The following is a 6,000-nucleotide window of genomic DNA, read 5'->3' as shown; positions in this document are numbered from 1 at the left end:
CTCAAGGCCTGCAGAGTGTGATGTCTTTCACGGAGCACTCCTCTATCTTTGTATTATTTTCACTGCACTTGATAGCAGCTGTGGTTTAGCATTGTGGTTGTTTTTCATATGTTGTGGTTTAGGTTTATGTTTTTTTCTTAGCATATTAATGATATATTGTTATTAACAAACCAAACTTAGATTTAAATAAACCAGTTTATTACTTCTCCTAATTCTATTCATTGACTGGGCAGTTCTGCTGGTTTCACCTGGGTTCACTTCTGTGTCTGTGGTCAGCTGGTGGCTCAACTGGGATGGCTGAAAAAGATGAAATGTCTGGCCTGTTTCTCTCCACATGGTTTTTCATCCTGGGTGTCTTCACAGCATGGAGATCTCTGTGTACCACGAGGGTGAGAAGCTGCAGACCTCTAATGGCTGAGGCTTGAAAGACACATAGCATCAGTTCTTCTGCATTCTATTGGTCAAACTCAGTCAGAGGACCAACCCAATTTCAAGGGGTGGCAAAGTCACATTCAAAATGGGTGTGCCTCCGCTGGTAGGAGGATTATTATGCCTTTCTTTGGGCACTTAATCTACCATCAGGTTTATCTATTGATTTGTTTTTCGGCCTTATTATTATTTGGTTTCATAGTAAAGAATAGAGCAAAGACAATTTTATACTTCTGCCTTTAACAGGAAATCAAGCTATTATTTTTAATAGTGAGAAATAATTTTAAAACCTCAATGTTATGCCTCATTTTTAATGACACAGCACATTTTATTTTTGTACCTTTTAAAGGATTATAAAATAGAACGTAAGAAATGCCTCTACATGTATGTAATAGCTTCCAGTAATAGTGCAAGGATGCTGAGACCTGATATGGGAAAGTATTTCCCAGTTCATGCAGTATGGGGTAAGAAATTTTGGAATGGAGGTAAGGAAGGCTGGCTTCTACTTTTGATTCTAATTCTCTAAGTCTAGCTTTGAGATCTTGAGAAAATCAGTTTAGTCTCTCCTTAACTGCAATGAGGAAGTTCCTAAACTATAAGGTCATACAAGTTGCCTGTGGGATTTATTAAAAATTTAAATTCCTGGTCCCTTTTCTTCTTGACATTTTGACTCAGTAGGTCAAAAATAAGGTCTAAGAATCTGAATTTTTAAAATAAGCACTCCAGAAAAAGAGAAGATTCAAATAAACACAATCAGAAATGACAAGGGGCATATTACCACTGACCCAATAGAAATACAGTGACCACCAGAGAATATTATGAACACCTCTATGCACACAAACTAGAAAATGTAGAAGAAATGGATAAAATCCTGGACACATACACCCTCCCAAGGCTGAACTAGGAAGAAACTGAATCCTTCAGCAGACCAATAACGAGCTCTGAAATTGAGGCAATACTAAATAGCCTACCAAAAAAAAAAAAAAAAAAATCCCAGGACCAGACAGATTTACACTTGAATGCTACCAGATGTACAAAGAAGAGCTGGTATCATTCCTCCTGAAAGTACTCTAAAAAACTGGTGAGGAAGGACTCCTCCCTAACTCATTCTTTGAGGCCAGCATCATCCTGATTCCAAAACCTGGCAGACACACGACAAAAAAAGAAAACTTTAGGTCAATATCTTTGACGAACATTGCTGCAAAAATCCTCAACAAAATACTGGCAAATTGAATCCAGTAGCACATCAGAAGGCTTATCCATCACAATCAAGTAGGCTTTATCCATAGGAGCAAGATTGGTTCAACATATGCAAATCAATCAATGTGATTCATCACAATAACAGAACTAAAGACAAAACCATATGATTATGTCAATAGATGCAGAAAGGCTTTCAATAATATTCAACACCCCTTCATATTAAAAACTTTCAGTAACCTAGGTATTGAAGGAACATGCTTCAAAATAATAAGAGCCATCTATGATAAAACCACAGCCAATATCATACTGAGTGAACAAAAGCTGGATGCATTCTTAAAAACCAGCACAAGACAAGGATGTCCTCTCTCACCACTTTTATTCAACGTAGTATTGGAAATCCTGGCCAGGACAATCAGGCAAGAGAAATAAATAAAGGGGATCCAGATAGGAAGAGGAAGTAAAGCTCTTCTGGTTTGTAAATAGCATGATCCTATATCTAGAAAACCCCATAATCTCAGCCCAAAAGCTCCTTAAGCTAATAAACAGTTTCAGCAAAGTCTCATGATACAAAATCAGTGTGCAAAAATTATTAACATTCCCATACACCAAAAACAGTCAAGCTGAGAGCCAAATCAGAAACACAATCCCATTTACAATCGCCACAAAAAAGAAAAAGTACTAAGAATACAGCTTACCAGGGAGGTGAAATATCTCTACAAGAACTATAAAACACTGCTCAAAGAAATCAGAGATGACACAAAGAAATGGAAAAACATTCTATGCTCATGGATAGGAAGAATTCATACTGTTACAACGGCCATACTGTCCAAAGCAACTTATAGATTCAATGCTATTCCTATTAAACTACAATTGACATTCTTCACAGAGCTAGAAAAAGCCATTTAAAAATTCATATGGAACCAAAAAAGAACCAAATAGCGACGGCAATCCCAAGCAAAAAGAAGAAAGCTGGAGGCATCACGCTACCCAACTTCAAACTTTACTACAGAGCTACAATAACAAAAATAACATGGTACTGGTACAAAAACAGACACATAGACCAATGGAACAGAATAAGGAGCCTAGAAATAAGGCTGCACACCTACAACCATTTTATCTTTGACAAAACTGACAAAAACAAGCAATGGGGAAAGGGCTCCCTATGCAATAAATGGTGCTGGGATAACTGGCTTATGCAGAAGATTGAAATTGAACCCATTCCTTACACTATATACAAAAATCAACACAAGACGGGTTAAAGACTTAGATGTAAACCCCAAAACTATAAAAACCTTGGAAGACAACCTAGACAATACCATTCTGGACACAAGAATGGGCACAGATTTCATGACGAAGATGCCAAAAGCCATTGCAACAAAAGTAAAAATTGACAAATGGGATGTAATTAAACTAAAGAGCTTCTGCACAGCAAAAGAAACTATCAACAGAGTGAACAGATTACCTACAGAATGGGAGAAAATTTTCGCAAACTATGCATCTGACAAAGGTCTAATATCCAGCATCTATAAGGAACTTAAATTTACAGGAAAAAAAAGCACTATTAAAAAGTGGGCGAAGCTCATGAACAGACTTTCAAAAGAAGACATACATGCGGCCAAAAAGCATATGAAAAATGCTTAATATCACTCATCATTAGAGAAATGCAAATCAAAACCATAATGAGATACCATCTCACACCAGTCAGAGTGACTATTATTAAAAAGTCAAAAAATAACAGATGCTGGTGAGGTTGCAGTGAAAAAAGAATGCTTATAAACTTCTGGTGGGAGTGTAAATTCATTTGATCATTGTGGAAGATAGTGTGGTGATTCCTCAAAGAGCTAAAAACAGAACTACCATTTGACCCAGAAATTTCATTACTGGATATATGCCCAAAGGAATATAAATTGTTCTGTCATAAAGACACATGCATGCTTATGTTCATTGTAGCACTATTCACAATAGCAAAGACATGGAAGCAACCTAAATGCCCATCAGTGACAGAGTGGATAAAGAAAATGTGGTACATATACAGCATGCAGCCATAAAAAAGAATGAGATCATGTCTTTTGCTGGAACATAGATAGAGCTGGAAGCCATTATCCTTAGCAAACTAACACAGGAACAGAAAGCCAAATACTGCATGTTCTCATTTATAAGTGGGAGCTAAATGATGAGAACATGTGGACACACAGAGGGGAACAATGCACACTGGGGCCTATCAGAGTGTGGAGGTTGGAAGGAGGGAGAGTATCAGGAAAAATAACTAATGGGTATTAGACTTAAAATTTAGGTGATGAAATAATCTGTACAACAAAACCCATGATGCAAATTTACCTGTGTAAAAAACTTGCACATGTACCCCAAACTTAAAATAAAAGTTAAAAAACATAAGCACTTCTTATAATTTCATTGCCAGGAATGGTGACTATATTTTGAGAAATATTTTATAAGTATGATAGAACTTTGGAAACCTCAAAACCTGTGCCTACTTTCAAAATTTTATTAATTATGAAATGCATACTTAAAATGTTTGTTCACTGAGCAATGATTAGCTATTTGTCTGCATCATTTATAATGGCTTTGCAAATAGACATTTTAACTTGTAGGCAATGCTTTGCATCTGTTATTTTGCAAATAAAAGAAAAATTTGTTTCTCGTGACCACTATTAAATCTGTTGACTTAAAAAAGTACACATTTTTGTGATTCTCAACATCTTATCAGACTTTTCTTTCTTGACACATGAAATTGAAATAATATCACTAATATTACAATTAATCATAGAGACATGGGGGTGGATGTTTAAGGACTTGAAAAGCTGTATCTCACACTGCCTAATATGTGAAAGCATTAAGTTGTCTTTTAGGGAAATTACTTGTTATTATTCAGACATATCCCATCCATTTCAAAGTCCTAAGCAATGAGAAGTGAAAACTATTAAAATGAAATTTGCATATATTAGGTGCTCAGCCTACTAAATAAAACAATTTACTCTTATATCAGAAAATAGAATTCAATGACTTAACATTAAATGGTCCAAGGTCAATGTCACCAACATATAACTTGCAAGAGACAGAATAAGAGATCAGGACATACGATTTAGTAATAATCTACTGTAGGATTATTCACTTGCAGTTTTGTAGTTTTGCTTTTTTTTAGACTTTACGGGCCACATTTTTAGCTTGAGGGCCATACAAAAATGGGCCACAGACCTCATATGGCCCCTGATTATGATAAAAACATATGTCGAACTATGAGTAAGATTGATTCTTGGTTTTAAACATTGTGTTAGTAATTTAGGTGACAACTTTTTTGGTTAGAGCAACTCTCTATTTGGCCACTTGATGGCAGCATTTACTATGTGCTAACATTGAACGTCAATTTTTTTTTTTTTTTTTTTTTTTTTTTTTTTTTTTCCTCCCCTTTAGGTTGTTCAGCCTTGTTTAACATTGGTGGTGGAAAAAAGATTGATAGCAATGCAAATGTATTTATAACCACGAGAGATAGTCACCTTCCACCCCAATTAGCCTTTGCATTGATTTACTGAGGAAAAACATCTATTACCGAAAAAGTCTTACAGATTAGTGTTGCATTATTTTGTTACAGTTGAAATATCTGTAGGAAAAGTGATCTCACAGATCCCATTTTAATCTAACCAAAAATGTACTTTCCCAATAATTAAAAAAAAAAGATTTATCATTGAGAATGTAGCTCTTGTTCAGAATGCTATACCACAGCTTTTCCCCTTAAAGCTATATACTTAGTTATTTGAATATTTTTTAATAATGAGCTTGTGTCACATTTTAGGTCTTTAAAAAGAGATTTATTCATGAGCTGTTGCTTGAATAAAGCCATTGATCTACCAAAAAAATTTCCTATTTCTCAATTTCTTTGTGAGAATATAATTATGATCTGAACTAGTCTTTAAAAAAAATAAAAGAGCATACTGCTTCCTGAAATACATTTTGTACCCCCCAAATAATGGAGCTGCAACTGAGACTTTTCCTGCAGAAAAAAAAAACTTAATAGTAATGATTCTATAAACATCCTGGCAACAACTTTCTAGGGGAGGGTTCACTAGGAGAACTCCCATTTGAGATTTACATGGAGCACAAATTGGTACATTTATAAGACAGTTAAAATTTCGTGCTTTTGGCTTGAAAGGAGGGAATCATTTTTTTGTTTCTTTTTAAACCACCCCTTCTTCTCCTCTGGCCCCTTATTTCTCCCAAAAAATAATGGCATTTGGAAGAGTTTGGTGGCTTTTCTTTTCTTTTTTTTTTGCTCCATGATTGGAGAAGATTCCCGTATTATAATATATTGCCATTTGAATTTATATGTCAGAGCAAGGTTAAGGTACTCAACAGTAG

The 6,000-nt window shown here is 35.2% G+C and overlaps 1 long non-coding RNA gene across 1 annotated transcript in view; it reads right to left on the bottom strand.

Annotated features, from left to right (window-relative positions):
* Positions 1-234: 234 nt before the first annotated feature.
* Positions 235-6,000, bottom strand: part of LOC131383704 (uncharacterized) — a 32,127-nt gene continuing 26,361 nt past the window's right edge. The window contains exon 3 of the long non-coding RNA XR_009213941.1: positions 235-420. This is a non-coding gene — a long non-coding RNA (uncharacterized LOC131383704). The remainder of the gene's footprint in view (positions 421-6,000) is intronic.

This window comes from Hylobates moloch, unplaced genomic scaffold (genome assembly GCF_009828535.3).
Source record: "Hylobates moloch isolate HMO894 unplaced genomic scaffold, HMol_V3 SCAFFOLD_6, whole genome shotgun sequence".
Taxonomy (NCBI): Eukaryota; Metazoa; Chordata; class Mammalia; order Primates; family Hylobatidae; genus Hylobates; species Hylobates moloch.
Note: the sequence above shows the minus strand (reverse complement) of the source record. Positions and strands in the feature narration are given on the sequence as shown.